This window comes from Halichoerus grypus, chromosome 12 (genome assembly GCF_964656455.1).
Source record: "Halichoerus grypus chromosome 12, mHalGry1.hap1.1, whole genome shotgun sequence".
NCBI classification, from domain to species: domain Eukaryota; kingdom Metazoa; phylum Chordata; class Mammalia; order Carnivora; family Phocidae; genus Halichoerus; species Halichoerus grypus.
In genome coordinates, this window is record NC_135723.1 from 39,379,598 (window position 1) to 39,396,098 (window position 16,501).

Here is a 16,501-nt window from a genome sequence, read left to right on the forward strand (position 1 = left end):
AAATAACAGAATTGGAATCAAAATAAATACCCAACAAGAAATAATTGTACATTCATGCAGTACAATACTATTTAGTTGTTTAAAAAAATGTAAGGAAGCTCTTTATGCAATGTTATAGAAAATTCTTATATTTAGGTTTACGTGGAAAAAAAAGTATAGGGGTGCCCCCTGGGTGACACAGTTGATTAAACATCTGACTCTTGGTTTCGGCTCAGGTCACAATCTCAGTGTCATGGAATCGAGCCCCACGTCGGGCTCCGTGCTCAACATGGAGTCTGCTTAAGATTCTCTCTCCTCCCTCTGCCCCTCCCTACCCTGCTCTCTCTCTCTCTCAAATAAAATAATCTTTAAAACAAAAAACAAAGTATAGAATAGTGCCAACTGGCTTCACATTTTCTCTGTGTCATATAGGTAAATGATCTCCAGGTTCTGGGAGCATGAGTGTGCACAAACCTGCCCCTTTTGAGCAATTATATTCAAGAGTCTATTCCAAGAATCTAATAATAGGAAAGAGAGCATGTCATGTTCTGATTTGGGGCCGGGTACACGGTGAATTCTCAATAGCCTGTAACCAGCATAGTCTTGTACTTTATGTACCCTCCAGTATCATTGAGCTCACAAGGCCAGCTGCCCTACAAGGGTCACCCTGCTTCAGCCCAACTCCCACTTCGAGGCTTATTTAGCTTTTCTCAACTTTCCATGAGCCAGCTCATCACACCAAACACAATTTAGCTTTCTTGAATCTCTTAATATCAAACCAGAATAGCCCATCTCCCCACTCTTCACTGCTCTCAATAGTTGGGGCCATTTTTTTTTTTTTGAAACTCTTGGTATGTCTGTTTGATTTTGCAAGAAAAATATCACAAATTATGTTTATACATTTTTTAACCAAACTGACACTAACATGTATTTATCCACATAATTACATGACATTTTCTCCTCCGGGATTGTAATTAAACTTGAGCCTGACCTTTCCTCACCTTCAGAACATAAAGGTTCTTCTGAGTCTCTCTTGGCCTTATGTATATATGCACAGCATCACATTTTTAGAGTGATAGGCTCCTGCATGTGTGTAAGACTAAAGCAAAATAGAATTTGAGGTCAAGAGCTGAAAGAAATTCATTAGTAATTTTAAACCATGAATAAATATAAAAGGTTTTATAACTCAGTGAAAGGGAATATTTACTAGGTTAACAAACTAGGCAAGCATGATTATTTAAAGAAAATAAGTACAGAGTTATGTTTATACCTAAAATAAGAGGGTTGATTCCCTGCTCCCATGATGTTTAGACCAACTAGAGAAGAGAAAACCAGACAGTAAAAGGATGTGATGATTATGATTCGAAGTAGTGCAGGATCTAGACAGAATTAGGAAAAAAACAAGGGAAGAAAGAACCCTGTGTTTCCAAGCAGATGGTGCTGAATATCATAAATATTGTGATGAAGATAATGACCCAGGGGGTTCTGGCCTGGTCAGATGACACTCTAATGAGGATTTCAACAACCCAGATGATAGGAATTACAGAGAGTGACTAGTCGTGATTAGTAAAAAATCTATGCTGTAATAGACATAAGATAGGCTCAACCACAGAATAATGAATACATAATATGGCAAATAAACTGATAACAGATAATATTGATAATTACAAAATATTGCTAAAAGATTCAGACATGAAGTTGGAAAATTATAAACCACGTGGCAATAAACGGATATATGGATATCACGTTCCTTGATACTACTAAAGTTAAAACAAAGGGAGGCTGGAGGCAGTCATCACTGAAATGGATATTTGCAGGATGAAAAATTAGATGGCCAACCCCAAACAACAATTTAAGAGCTAAAACATGGAAAGATTATAGAAAAGCAAAAACAATACTGATGAAAATAGGAGAGATAGCATGGGCATAACGCACGCTTATAAAACAAATTGTTGTTCAGACAAGCGTAGATGAAATGAAGATTGGAACATTTATAAGTCAGCATCTCCCCAGGAAAGAATTACAATTATGGGAGCAACTAAAAGTGCGGGTGGGATGTAATGATATCCCAGATGAGAGAAACATAGTTAAGACAGAGTTTGTCTACTGAAAGATACGGAGAAGATTATTGCATACTAGAGTGGACTGGAGAGAAATAGAGGAAAAAAAAAAAAAACATATACCAAGAAATCTATTAGAAAAGGAAGAAAAGGAAGAAAAGGAAGAAAAGGAAGAAAAGGAAGACAACTCCCTCCATTTATTATGGACATGAGAAGCATGGGCAACCTCCAAGAGACAGAGTATTGGACTACATACATAGGGACAAATGGGCTTCCTGTAGCCCCCAACCAAAGAACCTCTCTCATTCCAAAGGAGAGATAAAGGAATGGATGGTTGCAATTAAAAAAAAGAACAAGGAAAAGCTCAGACAAAGTATAAAGAGAAAGCCTGGAACTCCTAACTAGAAACTTGGTCTTCTTTTATCTTCCTGGATCAGAAGATTTTCTCTATATTAGCTGTTAAAATATAATTGAAATCGGAGGGGGAGACGAACCATGAGAGACGATGGACTCTGAAAAACAAACTGAGGGTTCTAGAGGGGAGTGGGGTGGGAGGATAGGTTAGCTCGGTGATGGGTATTAAAGAGGGCACGTTCTGCATGGAGCACTGGGTGTTATGCACAAACAATGAATCATGGAACACTATATCTAAAACTAATGATGTAATGTATGGGGATTAACATAACAATAAAAAATTAAAAAAAAACTAATGATGTAATGTATGGTGATTAACGTAACAATAAAAAATGTAATTGAATTTTAAATGTTAAGATTACTAGATATAGGATTAGAAATATCAATAGTTTCAGGAAAAATGCCCAGGAGTATATATAGGAAATAAAAAGGTAAAACTTAAAATGTTAGGAAGAACATTTATAGAATTTATTTGGTGTGTTTATTGTGGGAAAATGTATTATAACTTTGATGCATTTCTTAAATGTGCATAGATGAGCTATTTAGATTTTCTTCTTGAGTCAGTTTTGGTAAGTGATATTTTTCTAGAAATGTGCCCATTTCATCTAGGTTTTCAAAGTCACTGGCTTGACGTTGTTGCTGCAGTGGCAGATTAGGGGTTCCTTTGTGATATTTTTTTGAAATAATTACAGAATCATAAGAAGTTACAAAAATAGTACAAAAAGTTCCTGTATACCCTTCACCCAACTTCTCCTAATAGTAACACTGTACATTATGAAAACCAGAGAGTTGATATTGGCACAATGGACTAGATACAGACCTTACTTGGATTCCACCAGTCTTTACATTTTGTACTACATTTTATAGTTCTATGAAATTTAGCCACTTGTATAGATTCGTATAGCTACCATCGTAATCAAGATACGGAAGGTATGTTCCATCATCTCAAAGTCCTCCACTGTGTTACACTTTTATAATCATAACCCCTTGGCACCTACCTCCTTAACCCCTGACAACCACTGATCTGTTCTCCATCTCTATAATTTTGTCATTTCAAAATTATATGAATGGAAGCATATGGTATTAAACCTTAAATATTGGCTTTTCCTCACTCAGCATGGTGAATGATACTAAAAAGATCTTTGTATGCTTATTTGCAACCCACATTCCCTCTTTTTTAAAAAAAATATTTTATTTATTTATTTGAGAGAGAGACAGAGCAGGAGTGGAAGCAGAGGCAGAGAGAGAGGGGCGGAGGGAGAAGGAGAAGCAGGCTCCCCACTGAGGTGGAGCCCAACGCTAGACTCCATCCCAGAACCCTGAGATCATGACCTCAGCCCAAGCCAGATGCTAACCCCACTGAGTCACCCAGATGCCCCCATATTCCCTCTTTGGTTAAATGTCTGTTTCAGTCTTTTTCTAATTGCGTTGTGTTTTTATTGTTTTCTTGTTTTCTTTTATTTTTATTTTTAATTTTTTATGTTTTTATGTTATGTTAGTCACCATACAGTACATCATTAGTTTTTTTTCTTTTTTTATTATGTTATGTTAATCACCATACATTACATCATTAGTTTTTGATGTAGTGTTCCATGAATTCATTGTTTGTGTATAACACCCAGTGCTCCATGCAATACGTGTCCTCCTTAATATTCATCACCAGGCTCACCCATTCCCCAACTCTCCTCCCTCTAAAACCGTCAGTTTGATTCCCGGAGTCCATAGTCTCTCATGGTTCTTCTCCCCCTCTGATTTCCCCCCTTCATGTGTTTTTATTGTTAAACCCGGAGAGTTCTTTATAGCTCTTGGATGCATGTCCTTTGTCAGGTGTGTGATTTGCAGACATGTTTTCCCAGTCTGTGGCTTGTCTTTTAAACCTCTTAAAATGGAATTTTTCATAGAGCCGAAGTTCTTAATTTTGATGAAGTCCAATTTATCAGTGTTTCTTTTGTGGATTATGCTTTTGATGTCATATCTAAGAATTTTTTGCTTAGCCCTAGGTCACAAAGATTTTTTTTCTAGATTTCCTCTAAAAGTATTATAGTTTTACATGTTCTCTTATGTTCCATTTTGAGTTAATTTTTGTGTAAGGTGGCAGGTTTACATCCTAGTTCATCTTTCTTGCTGTGAATGTCCACTTGTTCCAGCACCATGTGTTAATAATACTATTCTTTCTTCATTGAACTGCTTTTGCACCTCTGTCAAAAATCTGTTGGCCATACTTCTATAGGCCTATTTTTATGTTGTCTATTCCGTTCCATTGATCTATGTGTCTATACCCTATAAACCTGTCTGGATTACTGTAGCCACACAGGAAGACTTAAACCAACATAATCTGATTTCTCCAACTTTATTCTTCTTTTTAAAAAATATTTTTAAATATTTTATTTATTTATTTGAGAGAAAGAGAGAGAGAGAAAACGACTGGGGAGAGGTGCAGGGGGAGAAGCAAACTCCCTGCTGAGCAGGGAGCCCAATGGGGGGCTCAATCCCAGGACCCTGGTATCATGACCTGAGCCAAAGGTAGATGCTTAACTGACTGAGCCACCCAGGTGCCCCTGTAGATGTTTTTCATGAGATTGAGGAGATGCCCCTTTATTCCTAGTTTTCTGAGAATTTTATCACGAATGGGTGTTAAATATTTTTTCAATGCTTTTTCTGTGCCAATTTATATAATTGTGTGGGCTTTCTTTTTTATCTGTTAATATGTCCAATTACATTGATTTTCAAATATTGAACTAGCCTTTTATTTCTGGAATGACTCTTGTTTAGTTGTGATATTTAATTCTTATATCATAAGCTATACATATCTTATGTGTACATATATTATAGATATAAGATACAGAATACATACATATTACTGGATATAATTTTTAAATATTTTATTGAAGACTTTTAATGTTTGTAGTTTTCTTATTTTGTCTGTCTGATTTTGGTATGAGGGTAATACCACCTTCATAAAATGAGTTGGGAGCTGTTTCCTCCTCTTTTATTTTCCAAAAAAGATTATATAGAAGGTGTTAATTCTGGTTTAAATGTTTGGGAGGAATGTCCATTTAAACCATCTTGGCTTGCAGATTGCTTTTTCTGGAGCTATGTAATTTCTAAATTAATTTATCTGGTAATTATCAGACTATTCAGATTATCTCTTTCATTTTTAGTGAGTTTCAGTAGGTTGTGGTTTTCGAGGAATTGATTCATTTCATCCAAGTGATCAAATGTATGTGTGTACAGTCAATGCTAGTGCTTCCTTAATATCCATTTAATATGTGCAGGGTTTGCATTGATATTCCCTTTTTCGTGCCTACCGTTGGTAATTTGCATCTTTTCTCTTTTTTTTCTCTGTCAGTCCTGTTAGGAGTTTATCAATTCCATTGATATTTTTAAGCAACCAGCCTTCGATTTTATTTTTTCTCTACTGTTTTTCTGTTTTCAATCCATTGATTTCTATGTCTTAATTATTTCCTTCCTTCTGCTTGTGTTAATTTTGTTCTTCCTTTCTAACTTCCTGAGGAGGAAGCTAAACTTATCGATTTAAGATTTTTCCTTTTTTCTAATTAGCATTTGGTGCTAAAAATTTCCTTCTAAGTAGTTTGGCTGCATCCCACCCATTCATTCTGATATGTTTATTTTAATGTTTATTTACTTCAGTGTAATTTTTTATTTCCTTTCAGAGTTCTTTTCTGACTCATGGATTATTTGAAAGTGTGTGGATAAGTTTACAAGTGTTTAAAGATATTTCTATTTTCTTTCTAATGCATTTCTAGTTTGATTATATTATAGTCAAAGAACATATTTTGCATGATTTCAATTCACTTAAGTTTGCTTATGCTTCTCGTAAAACCAAAGATGGTCTTGGTGAATATTCTGTGTGCAATTGAAAAGAATTTGCATTCTGCTGTTGCTGGGTGCAGTATTCTATAAATATCAATCAGATCTCATTGATTGATGGTATTTTTCAGTTCTGCTATATTCTTGCTGATTTTTTCTCTGTTAGGTATATCAACTACTGAGCATTGAATTCTCCAATTGCAATTGTAAATTTGTCTTTTTCTCTTTTTCACTTCTCTCAGTTTTTGCTTTATGTATTTTGAAGCTTGGTTGTTCGGTGTATACACACTGAGAATTGTGTTGTCTTTTTGATGGATTGACCCTTGTCATTATGTAATGTGTTGTTTCTTCTTTGGTCTGAGGTCGACTTTATCTAATATTAACGTAGCCACTCTCACTTTATTTTATTAATATTTGAATGGTATACTTTTTCCAGCTTTTTACCTTTAACTTAACTATATCATTATATTTAAAATGAATTTCCTGAAAAGAGGCTCAACATAACTAAGCATCAGAGAAATGCAAATCAAAACCACAATGAGATATCACTTACACAGACAGAATGGCTAGAATCAAAAAGATAAGAAATATCAAGTATTGGCAAGACTGTGGAGAAAAAAGAACCCTCATGTACTGGTGGTAGGAATATAAATTGGTGCAGCCACTGGGGAAAACAGTGTGGAGGTTGCTCAAAAAGTTAAAAATAGAATTACCATATGATCCAGTAATTCCATTACTGGGTATTTACCCAAATAAAGCAAAAACACTAATTCAAAATGATAAATGCACCCCTATGTTTATTGCAGCATTATTTACAATAGCTAAGATATAGAAGCAACCTAAGTGTTCATCAATAGATGAATGGATAAAGATGATGTGTGTATGTCTGTGTATATATACATATACATGAGATCCTGCCATTTGTGACAACATGGATGGACCTACCAGGTAATATGCTAAGTGAAATAAGTTAGACTGAGAAAAACAAATAGCATATGATTTCACTTATATGTGGAATCTAAAAAACAAAACTAGTGAACAAACAAACAAACAAAAAGCAGAAAAAATAAATACAGGGAACAAACTGATGGCTGCCAGAGGGAAGAGGAGTGGAGACATGGGCAAAATGGGTGAAAGGGAGTGGGAGATACAGACTTGCAGTTGTGGAATGAATAAGTCACAGGGATAAAAACAAGCATAGGTACAGCATAGGGAATATAGTCAATAACATTGCAATAGTGTTGTATGGTGACAGACGATAGGCTACACTTGATGGTAGCATAACATACAGTTGTTAAATCACTATGTTGTACACCTAAAACTAATGTAACAGTGTGTGTCAACTGTACTTCAATAACAATAAATAAATAAATAAATAAATAAATAAATAAATAAATAAAATTTCTTGCTAATAGCATACAGTTTGGTCACAGTTTTTATTCACTCTGTTAATATGTTATTTAATTATGTATTTACATATTAGACAATGTTACAATTTTAATTTCAATTGACTAATAACAATTTTTAAAACTCATAAGGAGAATGATATTCTATTTACTTACCCATATATTTACCCATTCCATGGCTCTTTCTTTATTCTTGATGTTCTAGGTTTCTTTCTATTATTATTTTCTTTCTGTTGGAATAATTTCTTTCCACAATTCTTTTAGGTCAGGTCTAGTAATAACAATTTCTCTTACTTTTTCTTCAATTGAAAATTTTTTATTTCACCTTTATTCTTAAAATATATTTTTGGTGGATATAGAATTCTGAGTTTATAGTTCTTTCTTTTAGCAATTGAATATATTTTGCCACTTCCTTCTGACTCCTATCATTTCTGATAAGAATTTCACTGTTATTTGAATTGTATTATTTGAAATGTGTTTTTTCCTTCTGGATCTTTTAGGTTTTTTTCCTTGTTTTTAGTTTTCAGAAATTTGATTATGATGTGTCTGGGAATGGACTTCTTTGGGTTCATCTTGTTTGTGGCTTCCTCGGTTTCTTGAATCTATTGTTTATATGTTTTACCAGATTTAGGAAGTTTTCACCATTTTTTGTTAAAAATTTTCTCAGCCTCACACACTTTCCTCTCTTCTGGGACTCTGATGACACAAATGTTACATCTTATATTTTTTTGTTCCATAGGTTCCTAAGGTTCCATTCATTTTTCTTCAATTGCCTTTTTGACTCTGTTCAGGTTCTGTAATTCCTATTGATCTACCTTCAAGTTTACAGAAGATTTTTGCATCTATGTTCATGAGAGATATTGGTCTATAATTTCCCTTTCTTGTAATGTCTTTGGTTTTAATTTTAGGAAATGTTGGCCTCATAAAATTAGTTTGGAAGTATTCCCTCTGCTTCTATATTCTGAAAGGGATTGCATTGGTGTAATTTCTTCCTTAAATATTTGATAGAATTCAGCAGTGAACCCATCTGGTTTTGGCCCTTTCTTTTTTGGAAGGTGATCAATTATTAATTCAATTTCTTTAATAGATATAGGCCTATTCAGATTGTCTATTTTTTCCTGTGTGTGTTTTGGCAAATTGTAGCTTTCAAAGAACTCATCAGTTTCATCTAGGTTATCAAATTTGTGGGCCTAGAGTTATTCATAGAATTCCATTTTATCCTTTTAATGTCAGGGCAATCTGTAGTGATGTCTTCTCTTTCATTTCTGATATTAGCAAGTTGCATCCTTTTTTTCTTGATGAGGCTGGCCAGAGGCTTGTCAATTTTATTGAACTTTTCAAAGAGCCACCTATTTGCTTAATTTATTTTTTCTATTGATTTCATGTTTTCAATTTCATTGATTTCTGCCCTAATTTTAATTATTTCTTTTTTCTGCTTATTTTGTACATAATTTGCTCTTCTTTTTCTTAAATATCCAGCCAGATAAAGAAATCTCTAATTCTGTAAGATGACAGTGTGTTAACCACTTAACTATAGTTTAAAGATTAAAGGAAAAGAGCATTAAGAATATAGTTGATGAATACACAATATAAAATGAGATAAATTATGACATCAAAAAAATAAGAAGGGAGAGAATAAAGGGTTTTTTTTTTATATAATCAAAGTTAAGTTGCTACAAGAATAATATGGACTGTTAATTCATAAGATGTTTTATGTAAGCATCATAATAACCACAGAGCAAAAGTATAGTAGATTCACAAAAGACAAAGAGGAGGGAATCAGGGCATACCATGGAAAATCACCAATTCATAAAAATAGGCTGCAGGAGAGGAAAAAAGGAATGATAAAACTACAAAACAGTCAGAAAGCAATTGATAGCATGGCACTGGCAAGTCCTTACATATCAATAATTATTCTAAATATAAATGGATTGAATTACCTAATCAAAAGGCACAGAGTGGCTGGATGGATTAAAAAATGAGACCCAACTATATGCTACCATCAAGAGACTCACTTCAGTTTTAAAGGACACTTTCAGGTTCAAAGTGAAGGGATGAACGAAAATATTCCATGCAAGTGGAAACCAAAAGAAAGTGAGGGTAGCTATATTTATAATCAGATAAAATAGATATAAGCCAAAAATGGTGAGAAGAGCAAAGTAGGTTATTATATAATAATAAGGGGCCAACTCATCAAGAAGATAGAACTATTATAAATATGTATGCACACAACTTTAGAGCACCTAAATATATTCCGCAAATACTAACAGATCTGAGGGGAAAAATAAACAATACAATGATAGTTGGGGACTTCAATACCCCATTTTAAATAATGGATAGATCATCCAGACTGAAAATCAATAAGGAAACACAAAATTTGAATTATTTTTCAGGCCAAAAAGACATATAAAATGTGACCAATAGGCCAAAGAAAAAATCAAAAAAGAAATAAAAAAAAATCTTAAAACAAACAAAATGGAAACACAAAATACCAAAATTTATGGGATGTAGCAAAAGCAGTAATTCGAGGGAAGTTTATAGTGATAAATGCCTACACTAAGAAAAAAAGAAAGAACCCAAATAAACAACCTAACTTTACATCTCAGAGAAAAACAACAAACTAAGTCCAAATTAGTAGAAGGAAGAAAATAACAAAGATCAGAGCATAAATAAATGAAATAGAGACCAGAAAAACAATAGAAAAGATCAACAAAACTAAGAGCTCCGTTTTGAAAAAAATAAACAAAAATAACAAAACTTCATTTAGACTAAGTAAAAAAGAGAGGAGTATCAAATAAAAAAAATTAAAAATGAGAAATGAGACATTACAAATGATACCACAGAAATACAAAAAAGTTACAAGAGACTACTACAAACAATTATATACCAACAAATTGGATAACTTAGAATAAACAAATTCCTAGAAACATACAACCTGCCAGGACTGAATCTTGAAGAAAGAGAAAAACTGAACAGATTCAAAATGAGTAAGGAGATTGAATCAGTAATAAAAATGATCTCCCAACAAAGAAAAGCCCAGAACCAGATAGTTTCCCTAATAAATTCTACCAAACATTTAAAGAAGAATTAAGGACAATCTTGCTCAAACTCTTCCAAAAAATTGAAGAGGTGGGAACACTTCCAAACTCACTTACAAGACTAGCATTACTGTAACACCAAAACCAGATAAGGACACTACAAAAAAAGAAAACTAATGTAGATGTAAAACTTTTCAACAAAATATTAGAAAATTAAATTCAATAGCACATTAAAAGGATCAAACACCATGATCAAGTTGAAATTATTCCTGGGGTACAAGGATGGTTCAACATATATAAATAAATACATGTGACACATCACATTAATAGAATGAAAGGTAAAAATCACATGATCTCAATAAATGCAAAAAAAGTATGTGACAAAATACAAGTCTTCTATGATAAAAACTCCCAACAAATTGGGTATAGAAAGAACATAGTTCAGCATAATAAAGGCCGTATACGACAAATCCACAGCTAACATCATACTCAACAGTGCAAGGCTGAAAGCTTTTCTTCTAAGACCAAGAACAGGACAAGAGTACCCACTCTTACCACTCTTACTCAACATAGTACCGGGTGCCCTAGCTAGAGCAATCAGGCAAGTTAATGATATAAAAGGCAGCCAAATTAGAGAGGAAGAAGTAAAACTGTCTTTATTTTCAGATGATATGATTTTATATGCAGAAAATCCTAAAGACTCCACCAAAAAACCCCACTATTTTATACACACAAAAAATTACCTCGAACTGGATTAAAGACTTGAACATAAAACTTGAAACCACAAAACTCCCAGAAGAATTCATAGGTGATAAACTCTGTGACATAGGTCTTAGCAATGATTTTTTTAATCTGACACCAAAAGCATAATCAACAAAAGCAAAAATCAACAAATGGGACTACATCAAACTAAAAAGCATCTCCACAGCAAAAGAAACGATCAATAAAATGAAAAGACAACCTACAGAATGGGAGAAAATAATTGCAAATCATATATCTGATGAAGGGTTAATATACAAAATATAGAAAGAAATGCAACCCAAAAGCAAACAAACAATCTAATTAAAAAATGAGCAGAAAATTTGAATAGTCATTTTTCCAAAGAAGACATACAGAGAGCCAGTAGGTACATGAAAAGATGCTCTATGTCATTAATCATTAGGAAAATACAAATAAACCACAATGAGATATCACCTCATACTTGTTAGAATGGCTATCATCAAGAAGACAAGAGATAAGTGTTGGCAAGGATGTGGAGAAAAGGGACCACTTGTGCACTACTGCTAGGAATGTAAATTGGTGCAGCCAGTGTAGAAGTTCCCCAAAAATATAAAAAATATGATTCAGCAATTCCACTTCTAGGTATTGCTCCAAAATGAAAACACTAATTCAAAAAGATTTTGTAGTCCTCTTTTCCAGCTGGAACCACGGAGGGTGCAGAAGAGAAAAGAAGGTTCCTGCTGTGCCAGAAACCCTTAAGAAGAAGCGAAGGAATTTCACAGAGTTGAAGATCAAGCGTCTGAGGAAGAAGTTTGCTCAGAAGATGCTTTGAAAGGCAAGAAGGAAGCTTATCTATGAAAAAGCTAAGCATTACCACAAGGAATATAAGCAGATGTATAGAACTGAGATTTGAATGGCGAGGATGGCAAGAAAAGCTGACAACTTCCATGTACCTGGGGAACCCAAATTGGCATTTGTCATCAGGATCCGAGGTATCAGTGGTGTGAGCCCAAAGGTATCAATGGTGTTGCAGCTTCTTCGCCTTCGCCAGATCTTCAATGGCACCTTTGTTAAGCTCAACAAGGCTTCAGTTAACATGCTAAGGATGGTGGAACCGTATATAGCTTGGGGGGACCCAGACCTGAAGTCGGTGAATGAATTGATCTACAAGCGTGGTTATGGCAAAACCAACAAGAAGGGAATTGCCCTGACAGATAACACATTGATTGCCTGATCTCTTGATAAATATGGCATCATCTGCATGGAGGATCTGATATAGATCATACTGTTGGAAAATGTTTCAAAGAAGCAAACAACTTTTTATGGCCCTTCAAATTATCTTCTCCATGAGGGGGAATGAAGAAAAAGACCACCCATTTTGTAGAAGGTGGAGATGCTGGTAACAGGGAAGACCAGATCAATAGGCTTATTAGGAGGATGAACTAAAGTATCTACCATGATTATTTTTGTAATCTGGTCAGTTAATAAATGACTACTCTCAAAAGGAAAAAAAAAACACAAAAAGATTTTGTACACTCATGTTCACTGCAGCATTATTTACAATAGCCAGTATATGGAACAACCTAAGTTGGATAAAGGTGAGTGGAATATTATTCAGCCATTAAAAAGAATGAAATCTTGTCATTTCATCCTTTTCATTCTTTTTTTTTCATTCAACATGGATGGACCTCAAGAACATTAATTATTATGCTAAGTGAAATAAGTCAGACAGAGAAAGATAAATACCATATGATCTTCCTTACACATGGAATCTAAAATGAAACAAAGAAAAAATAACCAAGCTCATAGAGGCACAGAATAGGTTGATAGTTGCAAGAGGCAGGGGGATGGGAGTGTGGGAGAAATGGGTGAACTGTTTTGTTTTGTATTTAGTTTAAATAACTTGTGTAAAATTAAAAAAAATAAATAATGATTTGATTTTCAATCAGAGTAAGAGTTTAAGGGCTTTAGAAAACACTGTAAGTCTTAGTGATTGTAAACAGCTACTTACAATACAATATTAGTTTTCCAAATTGATAATAATAATAATTAAATTTGACCATAAAAATCATGACTATTTCAGTAGAAAGTGTTGTAGTAAACATAACTTGAAATTTTGTATTTCACAAGAAAAATCTAAATAGTCAAAAAAATAAAAACCACTCAAACAGCTGCAAAGGCTTTGGAGGTTATGTAATTTATGTAACTTCTGTTGGCTTTGTGGTTAAATACACAATTTCAGCTGATTTTTTTTAATTGTAAGGAAAAAAATCCATTTCTGAAGGAAAAAAAAGATTCCAATACAATAAAGTGGCAAAAGCATAGTGTTTTCAGGAAATCATGATGGAACAATGTCATGTGTAGAGGGGGGTGGGGAAAGGAACTTCAACTTACACCTTGCACCATAGACAAAAATTAACTCAAAATGGAGTCTATAATCTAAAGCTATAAAATGTATACCAAAAAAAGATTAGTTAAATCCTTTGTATCTTGAGTTAGGCAAAGAATTTTTACATACTTCATCAAAAGCACCATCTGTAGTAGAAAAAAACTGATTAATTGAACTTCATCAAAATGTAAAACTTCTGCTGTCTAAAAGGGCTAATATTATTTGATTTCAGGAATTATTAGAAAGCTATAATAATTAAAATAGCATGTACTTATGTAAAAGTAGACAAATAGATCAATGGGACAGTATAGAGCAAGAGTTTGCAAATTTTTCTTAAAAGGCCATTTATGTGGGGTGCCTGGGTGGTTCAGTCAGTTAAACTGCCGACTTTTGGTTTCGACTCAGGTCATGATCTTAGGGTCCTGGGATTGAGCCCGGAGGAGGGCTCTGCACTCAGTGAGGAGTTTGCTTCAGGATTCTCTCTCTCCCTCTGCCTACCCCCTTGCTCTCTCTCTCTCTGTCTCTCTCTCAAATAAATAAATAAATCTTTTAAAAAGGCCATTTATGTTAAATATTTTAGGCTTAGTGGCTAAGAAGCAAAATTGAAGCTTTTATGTACGTATCTACAGAGCCATTTGAAATTAAGTCATTTAAAAATGTAAAAGGTTTTCTTAGCCTACAGACATTAGAAATACAGGTGGCTATTCATATTTGACCCACAGGCCATAATTTGCCAACCCCTAGTATAGAGATTCCAGAAATAAGCCTATATATATATATATATATATATATATATATATATATATATATAAAACTCAGTTGTTTTATATATATATATGAACAACTGAGTTTTTGTTTTTCATTTATTTGTTTGTTTGCTTGTTTGTTTTCCAAAAATCACAAAGGCAATGCAGTGGGGAAAGGACAGCCTTTTTAACGAATTGTGCTGAGACAGTTGGCTATCCCTATGCAAAATCATGAACTTGAATCCACACCTCACTCTTATACAGAAATTAACTCAAAAGAGATCTTAGACTGAAAGGTAAAACTTAAAAATATAAAACTATCAAAAGAAAACATTGGAGAAAATTTTTGTGACCTTAGATTAGGCAAAATTTTCTTAGACAAGACACCAAAAGCACAATCCATTAAAGAACACAGTAATAAATTTGGTTCCATCAAAATAAAAAACTTCTGCTCTTTAAAAAGTAGTTCACACTGGTCAGAATGGCTAAAATTAACAACTCAAGAAACAACAGATGTTGGCAAGGATGTGGAGAAAGGGGAACCCTCTTACACTGCTGGTGGGAATGCAAACTGGTGCAGCCACCTGGAAAACAGTATGGAGATTCCTCAAAAAATTAAAAATAGAACTACCCTACAACCCAGCAATTGTACTGCTAGGTATTTATTTATCCAAAGCATACAAAAATAGTGATTTGAAGGGGCACATGCACCCCAATGTTTATAGTAGCAATGTCCACGACAGCCAAAATATAGAAAGAGCCCAGATGTCCATGGACAGATGAATGGATAAAGAAGATGTGATATATATATAGGAGGAAAACAATTCAAATGACATCACATTTGTTGTTATAAACCAGGTTAGGAGGCCTGAAGAAAGTGGTACTGTATTTTTTAAGTGCTGAAAGAAAAGAATTGCTAACCCAGAATTTTATACCAGGTGAAAATACTCTTTAAATGAAATGAAAATCAAGATATTCTCAGATGAAAGAAAACAGAGAATTTGCCACCAGCGAAGAATGAATGAAAAGAATGGCTAAAGGAATTTCTCTAACTAGAAAGGAATAGATAAAAGAACCTTAAAACCACAAGAAAAAGGGAAGAAAAAGATGGTAAGCAAATGTATGGGTAAATACAATAGGCTTTCCTTCTCCACTTGAGTTTTCTAAATTATGTTTGGTAGTTGAATCAGTAATTATAACACTGATATGTACAGTGTAACAAAATATTTTTTAAATTACATTATAAATGGGAGAGGAAAAAGTAACACAAAAGAAGGTAAGGTTTCTATATTTCACCTGAACTGGTAAAATGATAACACCAGTAGACCATGATGGTTTACATACATAATGTAATGTCTAGAACAACCATTTAAAAAAGTATGCAAAAAAAGATGCACTCAAAAACATAAACTAAATCAAAATGGAATTCCAAAAACTGTTCAATGTATCTATAGTAAGACAGAGAAAAAATAGAGAAATAAAAGCAAAAGAAGAAAAATGAAATAAAAAAATAAACTTCACACTTTAACCTTAACATATGAATAATTTCATTAAATGTAAATAGTATAAATCTATCAATTGAAAGAGATTGGCAGAGTGGATATTAAAATACAACCTATTATTGTCTGTTTATAAAAAAAAAAAACCTCACTTCAAATATAATGATACTGACTAGTTGAAAGCAAAAATATGGGAGAAGATATATTATGCAAACATTAATCAAAATAAAATAGGAATGGCTATATAATACCAGATAAAGTAGACTTCAGATCAAAGAACATTACCAGAGAGGGAGAGGGGCAGTTATACAGCAGTAAAAGGGTCAATCCACTAAAAAAAGATAGTAATCTTAAAGGGGCATGGGCCAAACAACAGAGCTGAAAATTATGTGAGACAAAATTGGATAGAACTCAAAGGA

General features: G+C 33.6%; 1 long non-coding RNA gene and 1 pseudogene across 1 annotated transcript in view; one reads left to right on the forward strand and one right to left on the reverse strand.

The window, feature by feature from the left end:
* LOC118550532 (uncharacterized) overlaps window positions 1-16,501 on the reverse strand; it is a 101,903-nt gene that overhangs the window by 58,212 nt on the left and 27,190 nt on the right. The window lies entirely within an intron of this gene.
* LOC118550530 (large ribosomal subunit protein uL30 pseudogene) lies at window positions 12,169-12,972 on the forward strand (annotated as a pseudogene).